The sequence below is a fragment of the Ovis canadensis genome, chromosome 1 (genome assembly GCF_042477335.2).
Source record: "Ovis canadensis isolate MfBH-ARS-UI-01 breed Bighorn chromosome 1, ARS-UI_OviCan_v2, whole genome shotgun sequence".
In the NCBI taxonomy this organism is placed as follows: Eukaryota; Metazoa; Chordata; class Mammalia; order Artiodactyla; family Bovidae; genus Ovis; species Ovis canadensis.
Window position 1 is genome coordinate 125430374 of NC_091245.1, and position 23773 is coordinate 125454146.

A 23773-nucleotide genomic window follows, 5' to 3' on the forward strand; every position below is an offset into this window, starting at 1 on the left:
TCTTCAGACTTACCAGCCTCCATAATCATGTGCGCTAGCTCCTTATAATACATCCTTTTGCCCATGTACACCCTACTGGTTCTGTCTCTCTGGAGAACCTTAATGGAGCAGTTTGTTTAGCTTTTACCCATGGTAACTTCTTATTTCTCATATTTTCAACATTTCTGCCTCATTCTGTTTTAGAGCTGTAACCAATATCTAGCTATTTTTTAAAAAGGCAGCCTGAGAATACTGACGTCAAAGACTTGCTCATGTTGTTGATCTTTGGATAACTTACCATTCATCACTGTAGATGCGCTCTCCATAGCGGTCTTCCAGTCTATCAACTCTCTTTAGCCTTCCAATTTACACTTTAATCGATTCTATCAGGCTTTGTAAATTTTAGTGATAAGCTGCCTTGTTTTCAGGATTTCTAAATATTTCTTTTCATACCCGTCTGTTCTTTTCTAATCTCTGCCTGGTTTATCTCCTTAGTTTTTTTTTTTTTCCTCTTTAATCTCTGTTACTTCTGCCTTTAACTCTTAGAAGAATTCAACATTGTAATTTTAAAAATCATTTTCAGATCCCACTGTTATTTCCATTTTCTCTAAAGTGATCTCGTCTCCTGATTGCTGTTTTTGTTGACTTGGTGTAACTTCAAGAGTCAGTTAATTTTTGTTTCATTCTGTTGTACCCACCACTCCCTTTCTGGGGTGGGGGTGGGGGTTGTTTTCTCTATACGTGCTCTTAGAGTCTCCAGTTCAAAACTACACCTTACAGTGGGTTTCGAGAGAGTTTATCCTAAGGAGATAACTGGGAATAATGCAGGTCCAGTCACTGAGTCATTTGGTAAGTTGGCCAGATCTTTCTTGGCTACAAGCCTGTTGTTTGCTTTTCCCCACCTTAATAGGTATGTATCTGGGGTCTAGGCAGCGGTTGATAGAAGCATTTTTTATCCTCTATAAGGAGGGAGCTGCTCCCCATCCTTCCCCTGTTCCCTGCCTTGCATCAGCCATGTTTAGTTTCAACCACTGTGTAGCAAACAAGCTCCCTGCCTCCTCTGCTTCCAGGCCCACAGGCCAGCAGGCTGGCAGCTTTGGTCCCACTTTCACGTCGGGTTTTCTGGCTGATGGAGACGTTGTCTTTTTGTGAACGTGGCAGCTTTTTAAATCTATCATTACTCTGTGTTGGTGCCAGTGGAAGGCTCAAAGCCTGAATCTTGATGGAGTTTGATGCTTCCTGTGGTACATACATCTCACCACCATTCTGCAATATTTTATCAAAAATCTCCCTACAGAGAATAGTTTCTGGTTGTTAGCTTGGCTTTTTTTTTTTTTTTACTTTATTTTACTTTACAATACTGTATTGGTTTTGCCATACATTGACATGAATCCACCACGGGTGTATACAAGCTCCCAATCCTGAATCCCCCTCTCACCTCCCACCCTATATCATCTCTCTGGGTCATCCCCGTGCACCAGCCCCAAGCATCCTGTATCCTGTATTGAACATAGACTGGCGATTCGTTTCTTATATGATCGTATACATGTTTCAATGCCATTCTCCCAAATCATCCCACCCTCTCCCTCTCCCTCAGAGTCCAAAAGTCCTTTCTATACATCTATGTCTCTTTTGCTGTCTTGCATACAGGGTCATCATTACCATCTTTCTAAATTCCATATATATGTGTCAGTATACTGTATTGGTGTTTTTCTTTCTGGCTTGCTTCACTCTGTATAATCGGCTCCAGTTTCATCCATCTCATTAGAACTGATTCAAATGTATTCTTTTTAATGACTGAGTAATACTCCATTGTGTATATGTACCACAGCTTTCTTATCCGTTTGTCTGCTGATGGATATCTAGGTTGTTTCCATGTCCTGGCTATTATAAACAGTGCTGCAATGAACATTGGGGTACATGTGTCTCTTTCATTTCTGGTTTCCTCAGTGTGTATGCCCAGCAGTGGGATTGCTGGGTCATAAGGCAGCTCTATTTGCAATTTTTAAGGAATCTCCACACTGTTTTCCATAGTGGCTGTACTAGTTTGCATTCCCACCAACAGTGTAGGAGGCTTCCCTTTTCTCCACATCCTCTCCAGCATTTATTGCTTGTAGACTTTTGGATCGCAGCCATTCTGACTGGTGTGAAATGGTACCTCATTGTGGTCTTGATTTGCATTTCTCTGATAATGAGTGATGTTGAGCATCTTTTCATGTGTTTGTTAGCCATCCGTATGTCTTCTTTGGAGAAATGTCTATTTAGTTCTTTGGCCCATTTTTTGATTGGGTCGTTTATTTTTCTGGAGTTGAGCTGCATAAGTTGCTTGTATAAAAAATATGGAACGCTTCACGAATTTGCGTGTCATCCTTGTGCAGGGGCCATGCTAATCTTCTTTGTATCGTGCCAATTTTAGTATATGTGCTGCCGAAGCGAGCAATAGCTTGGCTTTAAAAAGCACTGTATTAATAGTCAAAACTATGGGCTGACTCAAACTGCCTGGGTTCAAACCCCAGGTGTATTACTTACTAGTTTTGGAAACTTGTGCCAAGTTGTTTAAAGGCTTTAAGCCTCTTCTGTGAAACACATCAGTAGTCTAATTTCCTACGGATATCATGGGGATTATATAAGATAATTTGTATAAAAATACTTCCCATAGATTCTGGACCCTACTCAGTCCTCAGTAAATGTCTGCTCTTATTATGGTGGTTATTACTCCTTGGTTTGAATCTTATCACTTAAAACCTAGCCAATCTCCTCACTGAGGTAAGCTGCATGCATGTGATAGCTCATGGAGAACAATGTCAGATCTGAAGAAGATTTAGCTTTGGACCAGGGACCAGCCTTTATCACTCAAGAGCTTTTGTGTAGCAGAGTTTTAGTAAAGTATAGAAAGGGACAGAGAGGACTTCTGACACAGACATAAACAGGGGACAGAGAGTGCCTCCTCACTAGTCTTATCAAGGCCTTATATACTTTTACCAGACCTATTCTCACAACATACATCTTAAATTAACAAGATTACAACAATAGAAAGGTCTAATCAGACCCACTCCCACAGTTCAGTCAGTTCAGTGGCTCAGTCGTGTCTGACTCTTTGCGACCCCATGAATTGCGGCACGCCAGGCCTCCCTGTCCATCACCAACCCCCGAGTTCACTCAGACTCACATCCACCGAGTCAGTGATGCCATCCAGCCATCTCATCCTCTGTCGTCCCCTTCTCCTCCTGCCCCCAATCCCTCCCAGCATCAGAGTCTTTTCCAATGAGTCAACTCTTCACATGAGGTGGCCAAAGTACAGGAGTTTCAGCTTCAGCATCATTCCTTCCAAAGAAATCCCAGGGCTGATCTCTTTCAGAATGGACTGCTTGGATCTCCTTGCAGTCCAAGGGACTCTCAAGAGTCTTCTCCAACACCACAGTGAAAAAGCATCAGTTCTTCGGCACTCAGCCTTCTTCACAGTCCAACTCTCACATCCATACATGACCACAGGAAAAACCATAGCCTTGACTAGATGGACCTTAGTTGGCAAAGTAATGTCTCTGCTTTTAATATGCTATCTAGGTTGGTCATAACTTTTCTTCCAAGGAGTAAGCGTCTTTTAATTTCATGGCGTAGTCACCATCTGCAGTGATTCTGGAGCCCCCAAAAATAAAGTCTGACAGTGTTTCCACTGTTTCCCCCTCTATTTCCCATGAAGTGATGGGACCGGATGCCATGATCTTCATTTTCTGAATGTTGAGCTTTAAGCCACCTTTTTCACTCTCCTCTTTCACTTTCACCAAAAGGCTTTTTAGCTCCTCTTCACTTTCTGCCATAAGGGTGGTGTCATCTGCATATCTGAGGTTATTGATATTTCTCCCGGCAAGCTTGATTCCAGCTTGTGCTTCTTCCAGCCCAGCATTTCTCATGATGTACTCTGCATGGAAGTTAAATAAGCAGGGTGACAATATACAGCCTTGACGTACTCCTTTTCCTATTTGGAAACAGTCTGTTGTTCCATGTCCAGTTCTAACTGTTGCTTCCTGACCTGCATATAGGTTTCTCAAGAAGCAAGTCAGGTGGTCTGGTATTCCCATCTCTTTCAGAATTTTCCACAGTTTCTTGTGATCCACACAGTCAAAGGCTTTGGCATAGTCAATAAAGCAGAAATAGATGTTTTCCTGGAACTCTCTTGCTTTTTCCATGATCCAGCGGATGTTGACAATTTGATCTCTGGTTCCTCTGCCTTTTCTAAAACCAGCTGGAACATCTGGAAGTTCACGGTTCACATATTGCTGAAGCCTGGCTTGGAGAATTTTGAGCATTACTTTACTAGCATGTGAGATGAGTGCAATTGTGCGGTAGTTTGAGCATTCTTTGGCATTACCTTTCTTTGGAATTGGAATGAAAACTGACCTTTTCCAGTCCTGTGGCCACTGCTGAGTTTTCCAAACTTGCTGGCATATTGAATGCAGCACTTTCACAGCATCATCTTTCAGGATTTGAAATAGCTCAACTGGAATTCCATCACCTCCACTAGCTTTGTTCGTAGTGATGCTTTCTAAGGCCCACTTGACTTCACATTCCAGGATGTCTGGCTCTAGGTGAGTGATCATAACATCATGATTATCTTGGTCATGAAGATCTTTTTTGTACAGTTCTTCTGTGTATTCTTGCCACCTCTTCTTAATATCTTCTGCTTCTGTTAGGTCCATACCGTTTCTGTCCTTTATCGAGCCCATCTTTGCATGAAATGTTCCCTTGGTATCTCTAATTTTCTTGAAGAGATCTCTAGTCTTTCCCATTCTGTTTTCCTCTATTTCTTTGCATTGATCGCTGAAGAAGGCTTTCTTATCTCTTCTTGCTATTCTTTGGAACTCTGCATTCAGATGCTTATATCTTTCCTTTTCTCCTTTGCTTTTCACTTCTCTTCTTTTCACAGCTATTTGTAAGGCCTCCCCAGACAGCCATTGTGCTTTTTTGCATTTCTTTACCCTGGGGATGGTCTTGATCCCTGTCTCCTGTACAATGTCAGGAACCTCAGTCCATAGTTCATCAGGCACTCTATCTATCAGATCTAGGCCCTTGAATCTTTTTCTCACTTCCACTGTATAATCATAAGGGATTTGATTTAGGTCATACCTGTATGGTCTAGTGGTTTTCCCTACTTTCTTCAATTTAAGTCTGAATTTGGCAATAAGGAGTTCATGATCTGAGCCACAGTCAGCTCCTGGTCTTGTTTTTTTGACTGTATAGAGCTTCTCCATCTTTGGCTGCAAAGAATATAATCAATCTGATTTCGGTGTTGACCATCTGGTGATGTCCATGTGTAGAGTCTTCTCTTGTGTTGTTGGAAGAGGGTGTTTGCTATGACCAGTGCATTTTCTTGGCAAAACTCCTTTAGCCTTTGCCCTGCTTCATTCTGCATTCCAAGGCCAAATTTGCCTGTTACTCCAGGTGTTTCTTGATTTCCTACTTTTGCATTCCAGTCCCCTATAATGAAAAGGACATCTTTTTGGGGTGTTAGTTCTAAAAGGTCTTGTAGGTCTTCACAGAACTGTTCAACTTCAGCTTCTTCAGCGTTACTGATTGGGGCATAGACTTGGATCACTGTGATACTGAATGGTTTGCCTTGGAGACAAACAGAGATCATTCTGTTGTTTTTGAGATTGCATCCAAGTACTGCATTTCATACTCTTTTGTTGACCATGATGGCTACTCCATTTCTTCTGAGGGATTCCTGCCCACAGTAGTAGATATAATTGTCATCTGAGTTAAATTCACCCATTCCAGTCCATTTTAGTTCACTGATTCCTAGAATGTTGACGTTCACTCTTGCCATCTCCTGTTTGACCACTTCCAATTTGCCTTGATTCATGGACCTGACATTCCAGGTTCCTATGCAATATTGCTCTTTACAGCATCAGACCTTGCTTCTATCACCAGTCACATCCACAGCTGGGTATTGTTTTTGCTTTGGCTCCATCCCTTCATTCTTTCTCGAGTTATTTCTCCACTGATCTCCAGTAGCATATTGGGCACCTATTGACCTGGGGAGTTCCTCTTTCAGTATCCTATCATTTTGCCTTTTCATACTGTTCATGGGGCTCTCAAGGCAAAAATACTGAAGTGGTTTGCCATTCCCTTCTCCAGTGGACCACATTATGTCAGACCTCTCCACCATGACCCGCTTGTCTTGGGTAGCCCCCAAGGGCATGGCTTAGTCTCATTGAGTTAGACAAGGCTGTGGTCCTAGTGTGATTAGATTGACTAGTTTTCTGTGAGTATGGTTTCAGTGTGTCTGCCCTCTGATGCCCTCTCACAACACCTACCGTCTTACTTGGGTTTCTCTTACCTTGGGCGTGGGGTATCTCTTCACAGCTGTACCAGCAAAACGCAGCCGCTGCTCCTTACCTTGGATGATACATCTTAAGATAACAAGATTAATCAGACAGTTCTTGTTAAGAAGGAGAAACATGTCCTTTGGCAAGATACTTTGGCATGTCCTTTGTTATCATATAATCCTCAGTACAGAGTTTAAGATGAGTTGTTTTGTTGTGTAATCATTAGCTCTGGGCTTAAAGAAAATAATGTGACTAAGGCGAAGCAATGTAGAAAAAAAGTTGGTCCTTTCCTTCTCTCTGGACCCCTATCTCCTTCTTTAGGGCCCTGGACTCCTTATCAACCTGCCTAAGAACTAACTCTCACATGTATGTTCTGTCTCACCCAACTCTTTTGCAACCCCGTAGACTGTAGCCCTCTAGGCTTCTCTGTCCATGGGATTTCCCAGGCAAGAATACTGGAGTGGGTTGCTGTTTCCACCTCCAGGGGATCTTCCCCACCCAGGAAATGAACTTGCATCTCCTGTGGTTCCTGCATTGGCAGGTGGATTCTTTACCACTGAGCCACCTGGCAAGCCCCCACGTACACTGATCCTTTGCCAGAAAAAAATTTTTAAAGGAGTTCTTTTTCTCCGGCAGAACCCTGACTGATAAAGTTTCAGGGGTGGAGGAAATGACTTGGTCAAGAGGATGAGTCATGACTCATGAGTTATGAGTTTTGAGGGGAACTGCATGCTGCCTAACCAACAGGCAGAGAAAGGATCACTGTATTGACCAAGGTGATTGATTCCCAAGCCAAGGGACAAGTAACCTAATAGGGGAATGGAGTTCTATGTGCTGACCCAGGGGATTCACTGGGATACTTCTGAGTACTTCCTCATCCAGTAGACTGGAACAGTGGAAAAACGATCATCAAGGTCTCGATCCTTCCAGTGTGAACGCTCAGGTGACCCTCTAGTGAAGAGCTCAGCCTCACTGAGGCTGGCATAAAATAAGCAGGGGCACAGGAGGACACACAGAAGGAAGCAGTAAACTTTCTCAGTTTCAGACAGGAGTTTGACTGATTCATGTCACCCCACCATGAGACGGCACTGCTGGGACTGTGTGCTCTGCCCCTCCTCTACCCCTCGTGTTGGAGGTGCACATTTCTCTTTTTTTTTTCATCAGGCCAGGTTTTATCCGGGCTCCTGCCACAGTAGAGGGGAAAGAGAACAACAGGGCTCCTTTGCTGGCTCACGCACTGAGGGCGGGGCGAGCTTGTTCCTTATAGAGAGCAGGTGGGAGGAATGCACATTCTTCAACCGGGCGAAAGACAAGAGGGAAAACCAGGGCTTGGGGGGGGGCGTCCCGGATATCTCCCGTTGGCACGCCCAGGTCTGCTCCCCATCACTCTCCGTGGCTCTGGGCCGAGGGGGCTGAGCTGGGGGGATGGTGTGGAAACACGGATGGACTCCCCATGGTCGTCAGTCAATGGGGCCGAGACAGAGGGCGCTCAGGGCGTGAGGCCAGGCCCTGCGCCCTCCGGACCCCCTCTAGGGCGTGCTGCAGGCTGGCCGGGCGCCACAGAGGAGGCCTGGCCAGGGGCCCTCAGCACCCAGCCCTCTCTGCCTCAAGCTCCCAGCTCTCAGGCAAGTAAGTGATACCAGCATCCACCGTGGCTTCAGTTCAGTTCAGTTCAGTTGCTCGGTCGTGTCCGACTCTGCGACCCCATGAATCGCAGCATGCCAGGCCTCCCTATCCATCACCGACTCCCGGAGTTCACTCAGACTCATGTCCATCAAGTCCGTGATGCCATCCAGCCGTCTCATCCTCGGTCGTCCCCTTCTCCTGCCCCTAGTCCCTCCCAGCATCAGAGTCTTTTCCAATGAGTCAACTCTTCCCACGAGGTGGCCAAAGTACTGGAGTTTCAGCTTTAGCATCATTCCTTCCAAAGAAATCCCAGGGCTGATCTCTTTCAGAATGGACTGGTTGGATCTCCTTGCAGTCCAAGGGACTCTCAAGAGTCTTTTCCAACACTGCAGTTCAAACGCATCACTCCTTCGGCACTCAGCTTTCTTCACAGTCCAACTCTCACATCCATACATGACCACAGGAAAAACCATAGCCTTGACTAGATGGACCTTAGTCGGCAAAGTAGTGTCTCTGTTTTTGAATATAGTATCTAGGTTGGTCATAACTTTTCTTCCAAGGAGTAAGCGTCTTTTAATTTCATGGCTGTAGTCACCATCTGCAGTGATTTTGGAGCCCCCAAAAATAAAGTCTGACACTGTTTCCACTGTTTCCCCATCTATTTGCCATGAAGTGATGGGATCAGATGCCATGATTTTCGTTTTCTGAATGTTGAGCTTTAAGTCCGACTCTTTGCAACCCCATGAATCGCAGCACGCCAGGCCTCCCTGTCCATCACCATCTCCTGGAGTTCATTCAAACTCACATCCATCGAGTCAGTGATGCCATCCAGCCATCTCATCCTCTGTTATCCCCTTTTCCTCCTGCCCCCAATCCCTCCCACCATGGCTTACTAGCCCAGAAATGCCACACCATTCCTTGTGGTTGCCCTTCTCGCAGCCCACATCTTTGTAAGAGAAAGAGAGGAGGCTGGTGGTGGAGGCGGTGGTGGTGGTTTAGTCGCTAAGTCGTGTCCGATTCTTGTGACCCCACAGACTGTAGCCCGCCAGGCTCTTCTGTCCATGGGATGCTCCAGGCAAGAATACTGCAGTGGGTTGCCATTTCCTTCTCCAGGGAATCTTCCCAACCCAGGAATCAAACCTGGGTCTCCTGCATTGCAGGCAGATTCTTCACCAGCTGAGCCACCAGGGAAGCCCTTTGTAGGGCTCCTATCTGAAACTGAAAGCCCTTACATCCTTGTAAGTCGCCCCTTTATTAAACTTTCCTCAGATACCATAACGTGTGTGTGGCACACTGTTTCTTGCTTGCACCGAATGATGTAGGGTGATTTGGGCTTCTTTAAACTCTCTGAGGATTTCTTTGGAGATTATCAAAGACTCGTGGAACCAGGAAGGACTACAGATGCTGTTGGGACAACATTCCTTTCACAGATGAGGCAGTTGTGGTTTCTCTGAGACCAGTCATGGTGAAGTAGTGATAAATCCAAGGTCCCTTGGCCAAGCAGAGGTCGGGCAGTGGCCTCTCCCAGAGCTGCAAGCCCTTCTCCATCTGCCTCTATCTCTTGAATGACCCTTGGAGTTGTACTGGGTAATCACAAAAAGTGAAATCCAATAACAAGATGAGAGATTGGGGCAGGTAGCTCAGTGGATAAAGAGTCCGCCTGCAGTGCAGGAGACACAGGAAGTGCAGGTTCGATCCCTAGGTGGGGAAGATCTTCTGGAAGAGGGCATGGACGTGCACTCCAGTATTGTCATCTGGAGAATCCCATGGACAGAGGAGCCTGGTGGGCTACAGCCCATGGGGTCGCACAGAGTGAATGGCTGAAGTGACTGAGCAGGCACGCACATTTGCATTGCCAGGACCTTCTCACCCAGGGAATCATACTGTATGAGCTTTAATCAGCAGTCCTCTGGCTGAAGTGCCTTTGGGGTCCAGCCACGGTGTGGTATCTGGAGTGTAGGTCAGGTCCAGTGCAGAGTATAAGGGGGCAGAACTTCATCATCTGTCCTCTCCTCAGTCCTCCTCTTGGCCCCCTCTTTCCTCTGCCCCCACCAGCTGAAGCGCAAGCACCATATTCTTAGGAACCCCTGTCAGATGTCCCCTGGTAACTGAAGAGTTAAAGGATTTTTCCAGCAAGTTTCATAGCAGTTTACAACAAGTAGAGAATGCTCTTACACGTGGGCTTCTAGAAGTCATTTTGTGATGAGCATTAAGAGACAGTGTGTGTGTGCGTGCTAGTTGCCTCAGTCATGACTATTTGTGAGCCCATGGACTGTAGCCCGCCAGGCTCCTCTGTCCATGGGATTCTCCAGGCAAGACTTCTGGAGTGGATTGCCATGCCCTCTTCCAAGGGATCTGCCTGACCCAGGGATCTGCCTGACCCAGGGATCAGACCCGCACCTTTTATGTCTCCTGCAGTGGCAGGTTGGCTTTTCACCAGGAGGGCCACCGGGGAGGCCCCAGGAGAGACCGTGACCTCCCCCTAAAGTAACTTCCTTCTCCTGGGCCAGCAGGGGGAAAGTGCTTAACTCACAAGACAGGTTGACACTTTATTTCTGGCTTCTCCCCATTCCCACAACTGAATATTCAGGGCTAATAATCTTCCTCTGTCCTTGAATAAACGTTCCTGCCAGCCCCAGGAGTTGGACAGTCACCCTAAGGGGCAAACACTGTCTCATCTCAGATGTTAGAATGTCCACATCACGTTCGGATCACGGCTCCAGCTGTGATGTTAACCTTTGTCTCACCCCCAGCTCAGCCCTGCTTCAGGCTAGGAGCCGTGGCTGCCGGATGAACTTGGCTGGTTTCTTTTCTGTTTCTCCACCTCGTGCTTTTGCTCCTCTCCACGTCCACCTCCCCCTTGGTTTCCAGTTTCCATCTTGTTCTGGATAGGAGCAGCGTGGGAGGGAGGAGGCCATACAGGGTGAAAAATGCCTTGGATTCTAGAGGCTACAGGCTGCTTGCATGCTTCATCCTGTTCCTTTTTTTTTTTTTTTTGTATTTGCTTTGAAATAATTCCCAAATTACAGAAAAGTTGAAAGAATAGTACACAAATTCCTAGACTGACAAATTCTTAACGTTTTCTCAGATTTCCTTTATCATTCTTTCTTCCCGCCCTTCATTCACCCATCACCAGTTTCCCTTCCACACCTTTTTTCCTAAACAGAGATAATTGCCGGTGTCAACCCCTTTGATGTGTGTTCCTAAGATCATGGAGATTATCTGACATAAATACATACATATCAAATTCAGAAAATTCAACATTGGCATAATATTGGGTTGGCCAAAAAGTTCTCTTGTTTGCTAATCACCCTAAAAATGTTCTTGTTGCTAAGTTGCTTCAGTTGTGTCCGACTCTTCGCAACCCTACAGACTGTAGTCTGCCAGGCTCCTCTGTCCATAGGGATTCTCCCACAAGAACACTAGGGTGGGTTGCCATGCCCTCCTGCAGGATATCTTCCTGACCCAAGGATTGAACCCACATCTCTTACATCTCCTGCGTTGGCAGACGGGTTCTTTACCACTAGCACCACCTGGGAATCCCAAAAATACTCCTAGTGGCAAATTTCCCCCAATTCAGACTCCAATCCTGATTGTGCCTTGTGTCTGTTAATCTGAAAAGGTTTCTCGGTCTTCCTGTAGCTTTCATGACGTTGGTATTCTTGAAGAGTGCAGATCAGTTGTTTCGTGGAGTATTCCACGATTGGGGTTTGAGCTGAGTAGGGTCAGGTTCTGCGTCTCCAGCAGGAGCACTGCGTAAGTGCTGTGTGTCCTTTACAACGGGTCATGTAGGGGGACACGTGATGCCAGTTTCTCCCATGTGATGTCAACGTAGGTCACCTGGGCAGAGTGGTATCTGCCAGGTTTCTTCTCTGAAATTACTCTGACTCCCGTTGTCAGTAATAAACAGTCTGTCGGGAAATACTTTCAGACTCGGTAATACTGTTTCTTTTCAATCTTCCATCCCCAGATTTTGCCATCCATCGTTAATTCTTGTCTTAAGCCCCAAGTCTCTCATCAAGTCAGTCTGGGTGGGGAGCTCATGTTCCCAAAGGAAGAGTTGTTATGAATTAGAGTTGCCACTCATCCTTGTGGAAGGGGAGCTCTGCTCCCTCTTAACACTGGATTCAGGTGTGGATACAAGACTCATCCCCTAATCCTCCCTTGCAGGACTATGTTGGCATGTTTAAGTCAATCTTTACTTGGGGGCATCACAGAAGAAATGTGAGATCAGTGATGAAGTCATCAGAAGACACTCTCTTACATCACCTGATGCACTGCCTCGCGTGGACCACCCGATCTCAGCCCCTCAATATTACATTCTCAAGAAGGAGAGAAAAGAACAAATGTATGATTGTCTGATTTTGCTTATATATGTATAGAAGAGGCAAGTTCCTAGGGACAGAAAGAAGATTAAAAGTTACCAGGCTGGAAGGAGGGGGGATATAAAGTTATTGTTAATGATTACAAGAGCCCTTGTTTAGAATGGCAAAAAAAATTGGGGAATAGATAGTGGTGATGGTTGCACATCGTGAAGACAATTAATATCACTGAATTGTACATAAATAATGTTACTTAAAAATGGTTAAAATGGCAAATTTTGTGATATATGTAAATTTTTAAAATTAATCATGTAATATGCCAAAAACATTGTATTTTTTTACTTTAAGTGTGTGAATTGTGCAGCATGCAAATTATATATTCATAAAGCTGTTTTCTTAAAAAAAAATCCTCAGCCACAGCCCCTCAGTTACGTTCTCTAACACACAGCTATGATTACTGGTTATCGCCAGCCACCCGGTTCCCTGCGGTTGGTTGTTGCTGTTCGGTCACTAAGTTGATTCTGACTCTTTGTGACCCCATGGACTGCAGCACGCCAGGCTTCCCTGTCCTTCACCAACTCCTGGAGCTTACTCAGACTCATGTCCATTGAGTTGGTGATGCCATCCAACCATCTCATCCTCTGTCATCCCCTTCTCCTCCTGCCCTCAATCTTTCCCAGCATCAGGGTCTTTTCCAATAAGTTGACTCTTCACATCAGGTGGCCAAAGTGATGGAGCTTCACCTTCAGCATCAGTCCTTCCAATGCATGTTCAGGGTTGATTTCCTTTAGGATTGACTGGTTTGATCTCCTTGCAGTCCAAGGGACTCTTGAGAGTCTTCTCCAACACCACAGGCCAAAAACATCAGTTTTTCAGTGCTCAACTTTCTTTATGGTCCAGCTCTCACATCATACAAGACTACTGGAAAAACCACAGCTTTGACTAGATGGATCTTTGTTGGCAAAGTGATATCTCTGCTTTTTAATACTCTGTCTAGGTTTGTCCTGGAGAAGGCAATGGCAACCCACTCCAGTGTTCTTGCCTGGAGAATCCCAGGGGCGGGGGAGCCTGGTGGGCTGCCGTCTATGGGGTCGCACAGAGTCGGACACGATTGAGGCGACTCAGCAGCGGCAGCGGCAGGTTTGTCCTAGCTTTTCGTCCAAGGATCAACTGTCTTTTAATTTCATGGTGACAGTCACCATCTGCAGTGATTTGGGAGCCCAGGAATATAAAAATCACTGCTTCCACTTTTTCCCTGTCTATTTGCCATGAAGTGATGGTCCCGGATGCCATGATCTTAGTGTGGTAAATTCATAAAAAGAGGATTAAGAAGCATACTTCAACGAGTCCATGCGTGAAGAAAGTATAGTATTCACTTACCTTTTGAAATAAATCTGTTTTTGTATGTATTGACTTAAATACTACATACTTATGTTTTTATTTTCTAAAATATATGTGCAGTAATACATAAGATCTAAAAATTCTGAGTGCAAGTTGATTGCTTCAGTGTAAGGCATAAGTCATAACACATGATCTACAAAGTGTGGTCACAGTAATTTAAAATATCTTGAGTCATTCAATATTTATGTTTGAAAAGTAGTTCTTTTTACTGTGACTCCCAATAACCAACTGGAAAACTTTCTACATCCAAAGTAAAGTTTCTGTGTCCGAATCTACCCTTTTGATCAGCAACCATTCTCTCATTAACACTTGTGGCCCTGCTGATTTTTGCTCTCATTTGCACCACGTAAATAGCCTCTGCCAGCTTCTCTTCCTCTCTGTTCAAACAAACAATAGCTTTTGGAACAAAGAAGGAAATTTGCAGCAGGTGAAAGTTTAGTTTTAATGATGCAGAGACCAAATTGTTTTTAAACTAGAAATACATAGAGAATGCCAAACTCCCTTTAATTTCTCATTTCTCACAATTATCTATTATAGCTTACCAAATCTCTTACTTTGAATCAGAGAATCTTTGAAATAAATTCAGAACCTAACCTTTTGTGCCTACATAGCTTATTAGCAACAAGAAAAATTACTTTTTTCACTGACCGTGAGCTTTTTCTCCCTCTGGAACATAAAATAGACATAAACTTGTAGGCTGCAGAGGCAGCCACCGGTGAAATTTTCATATTTCCTCAGGGAGGGAAAATCTAGGGGAGAGGGTCTTGAAAAAGCCCGAGATTGGTCATTTGTATCCACATGTAGCAAAGAGTTATTAGGCACTGATGAGCGGCTCAGATCAGAACACGCAAGGCTGTTTCCAGCTCCCTTCATGCCTTGCAGTCCTCGAATCAGGGCATTTAATTGGTGTATAAAAAGTCACCTTAACAAGGTTTACTGTCACCTTTCCTGAACATCCTCCTGATGAAGGATTTGTAGAAACTTTTCTAAGCAGGCATCTCATGTCGTTCAGCTACTCCAGAGGAAGCAATGTCAACTTTCATATAGTCATTCCTCAGTGTCCACAAGCCATTGGTTCCAAGATCTCTAGCAATATGCAAATACCAGGGGTGTTCAAGTCACTTTATAAGAGGCATAGGAAGGTGGGTGCCCCGCCGCCCCCACCACCCGCAGAGTCCACTTCCGTGGATATGAGGGTTGAGTACCCACGGTCATTCCTACTTCTTGAAGTTTCTTCCCCGCTAAAATCCAGAGGTAGCAGAAAGGATGGCGAGGCCAGAAAGGAGCAGGCAGGGATGGTATTAGTCAGGCTAAATGACACAAACTGCTGGGCCAAAGGATATATTTATATACACTGAAATGTTTTAATAGTACCGCCCACTAGCTCTCTGCAGAGATTGTGCGTGTGTGTTTAGTTGCGCAGTCATGTCTGACTCTTTACCACGCCATGGACTGTAGCCCACCAGGCTCCTCTGTCCCTGGGACTTTTCAGGCAAAGATACTGGAGTGGGTTGCTGTTTCCTCCTCCAGAGAATCTTGCTCACCCAGGGATCAAACTGGCATCTCCTGAATCGGCAGGCAGATTCTTTTACCCGCTGAGCCATCAGGGAAACATTCTCACCACACTTATTTAGGAGTGCCTTCTCTCCCTCTAGGCCTGCCTAGCAGCTGCTGCTGCTGCTGCTAAGTCACTTCAGTCGTGTCCGACTCTGTGCGACCCCATAGACGGCAGCCCACCAGGCTCCCCTGTTCCTGGGATTCTCCAGGCAAGAACACTGGAGTGGGTTGCCATTTCCTTCAGTATTTCCAAATTCCTGGATTCTTTTTCTTTTCTTTTCTCCAGTAAAAGAAAGTTTATTTAGGATCAGCAAAGAATCACAATTCAGGGTCTTCAACCAGGGTGAGACCCATGCAGGTCTCCAGCAGAAATCACGGATTTTTTTTTTTTTTTCCCAAGCTGTTAAATGAGAAAGGGCTGATACTAAAGTTTCTGCAAAGCAAGTGCCTCACTGGGATATTTCTCTTCCCTTTCTCTCTCGCCCCTTTCTCCCCTTCTCCTTCCTTGTCTCCCCTCATCTCCTCTTCTTCCTCTCCCCCTTTTCCTTACATTTACTGTGCCAAAATACACATAACAAAATTCACCATTGTGACCATTTTTAAGGTTATGTTTCAGTAGCACAAATTACATTCACATCCTTGAACCGCGATCACCACCATCCAGCTCCAGAACTTTGTCATCATCTCAAAGGGAAACTCTGCTTGTTTAACAGCCACTCCCATTCCTGAATCCCCGCCAGCCTCTGGCAACCACCATTCTACTTTTTGTGTCTATGAATTTGTCTCTTCTAGGTAATCCTACAGTATTTGTCCTTTTGTGTTTTTATAATTGGGCTTCCCTGATAGCTCAGTTGGTAAAGAATCCACCTGCAATGCAGGAGACCCTGGTTCAATTCCTGGGTCGGGAAGATCCCCTGGAGAAAGGATAGGCTACCCACTCCAGTATTCCTGGGCTTCCCTTGTGGCTCAGCTGGTAAAGAATCTGCCTGCAATGCGGGAGACCTGGGTTCAATCCCTGGGTTGGGGAGATAATTCTTATTGCCATCATTATTACTTATTCATTCGGCTGTGCTGGATCTTCGTCACTGTGCGTGGGCTTTCTCTAGTGTTGAGTGGGGGCTACTCTCTAGTTGCAGTACGAGCGCTTCTCATTGTGATGGCTTTTTTTGCTGTGAAGCATGGGCTCTAGGCACGCAGGCTCAGCAATTGCAGCTCACTGGCTCTAGAGCACCGACTCAATCGTTGGGGTGCTTGGGCTTAATTACCCCACAGCATGTGGCATCTTCCTGGATTAGGGATCAAATCTGTGTCCCCTGCATTGGCAGATGGATTCCTAGCCACTCGACCACCAGGGAAGTCCTGTGCTTTTGTCTTGCCTTCTTTAACTGTTTTCGAGTTTCATCCATATTGTAGCATGGAGCGCAATTCCTTATTAAGGCTGAATAATATTCCATTATATGGCTAGATGGCATTTTGTTCATCCACTCATTCACTGATGAATGCTTGAGTTGCTTCCATCTTTTGGCTATTGGGAACGATGCCGCTCTGAACACTGGTGTGCAAATATCTGTTTTATGAACATTGGTGTACAAACATCTCTTTAAGTCCCTGGTTTAAATTCTTTCGAAGTGGAATTGCTGGATCTGTGTTTTATTTTTGGAGGACTCCCCAAACTGCTTTCCGCAGTGGCTGCGTCATAGTACTTCTTTTTAGATTCAAATAACTGATGTTGGGAGAAGGCAATGGCACCCCACTCCAGTACTCTTGCCTGGGAAATCCCATGGACAGAGGAGCCTGGTAGGCTGCAGTCCATGGGGTCACTGAGGGTCAGACACGACTGAGCGACTTCACTTTCACTTCTCACTTTCATGCATTGGAGAAGGAAATGGCAACCCACTCCAGTGTTCTTGCCTGGAGAATCCCAGGGACGGGGGAGCCTGGTGGGCTGCCGTCTCTGGGGTGGAACAGAGTCGGACACGACTGAAGCGACTTAGCGGTGGCAGCAGCAACTAGTAACCTAGTATGTGGGCTTCCCCAGGGGCTCAGTGGTAAAGATCCTGCCTGCAATGCAGGACATGCAGTCTCGATCCCTGGGTTGGGAAGATCCCCTGGAGGAGGGCAGGGCAACCCACTCCAGTATTCTTGCCTGAACAATCCCATGGACAGAGGAGCCTGGCAGGCTACGGTCTATAGTCTGACAAAGAGTCGGACCCGACTGAAGTGACTTAGCATGCACACAGCCTAGTATGTACCCAGGACCTTGACTCCACTGCAACCATCCAGACTTCCCTCATGTATCCTCAGGCACATATCAGGCACTGCCAAGTCTCACCTCACTGAGTTACTCAACAATTCTCTATCTCTTGCTGATCCTCTGCCTAAAATAGCCTTTCTTCTTCTGTACCTGGCAATGTGCGTTCATCCCTCAGAACCTCTGTCAAACGTCACCTCCTCTCTGAAGCCCATCCTGATTGGCTTCCCTTGTTTTAGCATTTATCCCACTGTATCCTAGTTAGTGGCTCATGTGTGTGATTATCTTCTGAGAGTGTGAGATCACTGAAATTATTTTATTTGTTCTGCTCACTCCAGCTCCCCCTCCAACAGTTTTTGGCATATACTGCTGCTGCTAAGTCACTGCACTCGTGTCCGACTCTGTGTGACTCCATAGACGGCAGCCCACCAGGCTCCGCCATCCCTGGGATTCTCCAGGCAAGAACACTGGGGTGGGTTGCCATTTCCTTCTCAAAGGCATGAAAGTGAAGTTGCTCAGTCATGTCCAACCCTCAGTGACCCCGTGGACTGCAGCCTTCCAGGCTCCTCTGTCCATGGGATTTTCCAGGCAAGAGGACTGGAGTGGGGTGCCATCGCCTTCTCCCTGGCATATACTAGGTCCTCAATTAATGTTTTTTGAGTGAACGAGGATGATATGTGTGCTGTGTGTGGCATTTCCCTTGGTATGACACAGGAGTAAAGGCAATTTGCTCGCTCTTCACGTGGGCCTCACCTTGTCCTCCAGCACCTGATAGCTTTGGAATGGATTGATCTGGTTAATATTTTAGTTTTCCCCTTTGTTTCCCAAGTGGTGCGATGGTAAAGAATCTGCCTCCCAGTGCAGGAGATGCAAGAGATGCAGGTTTGATCTCTTGATCAGGAAGATCCCCTGGAGAAGGAAATGGCAACCCACTCCAGTATTCTTGCCTGGTGAATCCCACAGGCAGAGGAGCCTGGTGAGCTACAAGTCTGTAGGGTCTCAAAGACTTGGACATGACTGAGCGCTACTTCGAATACCTTTACCACAATCCCTACTCCCAAGTGGCTACAGATAGTGTTTTTAGAGGCAGATCATACTGTGATGGACCCATAAGTGCTTGATGTTCCTGTTGCGTGCATGCTGTTCAGGCGAGAGATTGAGGCAGTGTCCCACATTTACTGCCAAGGATGAAGAGGAAATGTCCAGATTTAGAAAGTCTGATTAGCACAGATTGCCTCACAAGCCACCCGTGGCCTTTTTGTTGTGGAGTGTTTGGCACACGAGGGTTTGTTTCTCTGATCAGACGGTGTCCCCACGCTTTTCCGGGGACTAACAAGCAAACAGACTGAGAACAGGCGCACGGCTGGCTGGCCGCCTACCTCGACTCAGCCTTCCCTGCGCTGTCACCCCTTTTTGGCTTATATCTGAGAGTGAGACCGCTGGATGGTCACAGTGACCTGTTTGCTCCGATCTTGCTGAGAAGTCATTAGTTAAACCTCTGCAAAAAGAGCAACCACTTCCCTGGGAGAAGAGCTGGAGTTGTTAAAATTTTCTCTTTGAAATGAGAGCCAATGTTGGGTACCGCTGCTGCTGCTAAGTCGCGTCAGTCGTGTCCAACTCTGTGTGACCCCATAGACAGCAGCCCACCAGGCTCCGCCGTCCCTGGGATTCTCCAGGCAAGAACACTGGGGTAGGTTGCCACTTCCTTCTCCAATGCATGAAACAGGGATGAAAAAGCTTTGCTATGGAAATTGTTCTTGTGGTTGTTATTTAGTCGTTCAGTTGTGTCTATCTCTTGCGACCCCATGGACTGTAGCCCGCCGAGCTCCTCTGTCCATAGGATTGCCCAAGCAAGGAATACTGGAGTGGGTTGCCGTTTCCTGCTCCAGGGATCTTCCAGACAAAGGGATCGAATCCACGTCTGCTGCATTGGCAGGCGAGGTCTTTACCACTGAGCCACCATCTTAGCTATGGAAGATGCTTATTAAATCCTGAGTCCAAATACGGAGAAATATTAAAACTTGCAAATGAAAAATACTTGGTGTCAGCATATCTTTCCAGCATGTCTCAAGCAGTGTTTTCCTGGGAGTACTGTTAATCAGCCCTCTGTCACTGAACCAAACTTGGATCCAGTTGCCCACTCTATTGATAGTAAAGCCAATGTTCCCACACCAAGCTGTGGGAAAGGAAAGTGCAGGCTTGTTGCAGGCCAAGTAAGGAGCATGGGCACCTCATGCTGAAAAGACCTGGACTCCCCAGTAGTTTTCAGGGAAAAGTTTTTAAAGACAGGGGGAAGGAGAAGGGTGCGGGGTACATGATAAACTTGTGGACATTCTTCTGACTGGTTGGTGGTGATGTGATCAGTGATCAATATCATCAAACTTCTAGTTCCAACCAGTTTTGGATCTATGTGCTCGTACGTAGCATGCTGTTAGCTAACTTCCTCCACCTAGTAGGGTTTCAGCATCTGCAAAGCAGTTCAAAGGTATGGCTCAACACATTATCTGGCTCTTGAGGAGGAACTAATGGGACCTGACTTTGTTTAATAGCCAAAGTATTGTTATTTTGTCTGGTCTGACTCTTTCCCTTTGTTCCTGCATTTTCCCACTTCTCTGATTAAATTTGCTCTTTGAAACTTGAGGAAGGCCTGGAAGGCCAAGGGTTTTCTACAAACAAGAGGTAGTTGGAGGGCAGGGGCTGTGGGGAATGTTCCGTGGGGTTCTACTTGGTTTCAAGTGCTTAAGAGCTGATATATGCAGTTATTGGCTTCCCTTGTGGCTCAGCTGGTAAAGAATTCACCTGTAATGTGGGAGACCTGGGTTCAATCCCTGGGTTGGGAAGATTCCCTGGAGAAGGGAAAGGCTACCCATTCCAATATTCTGGCCTGGAGAATTCCATGGACTGTTTAGGCCATGGGGTCGCAATGAGTCAAACATGACTGAGCGTCTTTCACTTTTACTTTATGCAATTATTGAGCCAGTACGTGTTCTAGAGACTTTGTTAGAACACACTCTGGGAATTCTTGATAATATTTAGATATTTTGTCTCACCTGCCACACACACACACACACACACACACACACACGTGTGCATACACATACACGCACACACACATGCACACGCTGTTTGATGAGCCACTGGGCAAGATAATTAACGCTTAGTCCATCCCAAATTGCCACTTGTCCGGGAACTGCTCTTCATATCTCTCGGAGTCCCATGGGAGCCACGTGTTTCTACCACCCCCTACCCACCAGCCTCAGATGTCTGTTCTCGATTGGCTCTTGACTCAAACGGACCAGGGTCTCCCTGCCCCAAGATGTGTGGATCTGAGACCCAGGCTCGGCTCAGTGAGGCTTCATGGCCACAGCTAAGAGATGTGAAGCCTTTAGGGATCACGTCTCCTCCATGAGAGAAGAGAGAAGCAGAGACGAGAGCAGAGGAGACTCCTGGGACTTGTGGGGCCCCTGGAGGCAGTTGCTCCTGACAAGCTCTGTCCCTCCGTTCTGTATCTTGATGGGCCAATGATTCTATAGATCCGTGAGCCCCTCCAGGGCCTGCTGCTTTGTTTTGTACAGCCTGCAAACTACGAATTTCCATCTTTTCAATTGTTGAAAAAGATCAAAAGAATAAAGTGTCTTGTGACAGGTGGGAATTATAAGCCGTCAGTACTGCTGCTTCTACAGCCCTGCCCCGGCCAGGTCCCAGCCACACATTTCTACCCCTCTCCACCCCCGTGTTCAGCCTTCTTACTCAAGAAAGACGAATCAGCCAGTGAAAGCCTGGCCTTCAAGTTGTCCTCTTTGAAGCCAACTCTTTCCTATTTATAAAATGCACTGTTTATAACCCTGCGTCCTAATTCATATTTTCTATACCATATTCATTTCCTATTTGTAAAATTCCAACTGCCTTATCACCACCATCCTTTTCGTCCTTAAAGAAATTCCCTGTATATATGGTTGACTCCAAGGCTTCCAAAGTGGCTTAGTGGTAAAGAATCTGCCTGCCAGTGCAGGAGACACGGGTTCTACCCCTGGGGTGGGAAGATCTCCAGGAAAAAGAAATGGCAACCCACTCCAGTATTCCTGCCTGGGAAATCCTATGGACAGAGGAACCTGGCAGGCTACAGTCCATGGGGTTGCAAAGAGTCAAACGCTATTTCACAACTAAACAACAACAACAAATCCTCAGCTCCATGCACAAGGGAGCATCAACTTTCTCCTTGAAATTCCATAGTACTCATGACAATACCGACAACCCTCAGTAGCTTAGGGGAGCAAGAAAGGTAGGAGTTTCATCTAAATCCTAAATACTTTTAACTGTGGCCAATGCGTCATGAATATTCAGAATAAAGCTCTTAAAACATTCTTATTTCTCTTAATTCCAAAAGCATGCCTGTACCCTGCTTTTGGCTCAGACAGTAAAGCGTCTGCTTACTATATGGGAGAACTGGGTTCTATCCCTGGGTCTGGAAGATCCTCTGGAGAAGGAAATAGCAACTCACTCCAGTACTGTTGCCTGGAAAATCCCATGGACGGAGGAGCCTGGTGGGCCACAGTCTAAGGGGTCACAAAGAGTCGGACACGACTAAGCAACTTCACTTAACTTTACATTTACTTTACCCTGCCTTTTACTAATCATATACTTTATTTTGTTATTTTTATCGGCATATAGTAGATTTGTAATGTTGTCAGTTTCGGATGCACAGCAAAGTGATTCAGTTATGCAGATACATATTGCTGCTGTTTTAGTTGCTAAGTTGTGTCTGTCTCTTTTGAGAGCCTATGGACTAGTGTCCATCAGGCTCCTCTGTTCTTGGGATTTCCCAGCATGAGTACTAGAGTGGGTTCCCATTCCCTTCTCCAGGGGATCTTCCTGATCCAGGGATGGAACCCGTGTCTCTTGCATTGGCAGATGGATTCCTTACCACTGAGTCACCCGGGGAGCTCCATACATATACACATGTTCACTCCTTTTTAGGTTCTTTTTCCATATAGGCTACTGCAGAGTGCTGAGCAGAGTTCCTGTGCTATACACTAGCTCCTTATTAGTTATCTAGTTTATGTATAGTGGTGAAATGGTGTGTTTTAAAAGTTTTTTTGTATGCTACTTCTCTGTTCAAGTGCCTGAAGTCCTCTCCACAATACATCACATATTATTTACAGTCTTTGAAACATTCTCAAATATACTTTTTTTATGGGAAAGAAGAATATTTTTTCTTTTTTTTTCTCATTCAAGTGTATACAATATTTCATTAGGGATGATGAATAATATTGATGTTAAGCCCTCCTTCCCCATGAAGTATATATTTACCAAGATTTCTGCTCTTCTCATGGCATAAAAACATGTCCCTGGCAGATATCTGAAATTTTAGTCCCCTAACCCTGCACACTGGAGAAGGAAATGGCAACCCACTCCAGTATTCTTGCCTGGAGAATCCCATGGACAGAGGAGCCTAGTGGGCTACAGTCCATGGGGTCACAAAGAGTCGGACACAACTGAGTGACTAACAACAACAACTTTGCACATGTTCTTAAAGCAGACGAAAAACAAATATTTACCCTTGGTTGCAAATATGTCATTAGGCTTCAGTCAATGGGGCATTAGATTAAGGATGAATCTCTTCTTTCTGAAACTTTGCGTGCCCTACAGAAAACCACACAACCTCTCTGGTGCCTTATTCTGATCTGTGTTGGCGTTTCGATGGGGAGGAGGAGTACAATTGCTCTACAGTGTTGTGTTAGTCTCTGCCGTACAACGAAGTGAAGCAGCTGTATGTCTACACATCTCGCCTTCCTCTTGGACCACCCCCACCCCAGCGCTCTAGGTCATCACAGAGCACAGAGCTGAGCTCTCTGTGCTACAGAGCGGCTTCCCACTAGCTGTCTGTGTTACCCGTGGTGGTGTATATATGGCAGTCTCAGTCTCCAGATCATTCCCCTCTCCCCGCCCCACCGTGTCCACCTGTACACTCTCTAAATCTGCATCTCTCTTCCTGTCCTGTAAATAGGTTCAAGACAAGGAAGCCTGGCCTGCTGCAGTCCATGGGGTCACAAAGAGTCAGACACGACTGAGCGACTGAACAACAAAATGCCATTTTCCTAGATTGCACATATATGTGTTAATATACAATATATGTTTTTCTCTTAATGATTCATTTCATTCTGTATAACAGACTCTGAGTCCATCCACATCTCTACAAGCTTCATTTTGTTTAAGGTACGTATGTGCATGCTCAGTTGTGTCTGACCCTGCAACCCCATGGACTGTAGCCCTCCAGGCTCCTCTGTCCATAGGATTTTCCAGGCAGAAAT

The 23773-nt window shown here is 45.8% G+C and overlaps 1 non-coding gene across 1 annotated transcript; it reads right to left on the reverse strand.

Moving 5' to 3' along the window:
• Positions 1 to 2312: 2312 nt before the first annotated feature.
• LOC138431327 (U6 spliceosomal RNA) lies at positions 2313 to 2419 on the reverse strand. The gene has a single exon (XR_011253617.1). It is a non-coding gene; the product is annotated as a U6 spliceosomal RNA (small nuclear RNA).
• Between the last annotated feature and the right edge of the window lie 21354 nt (positions 2420 to 23773).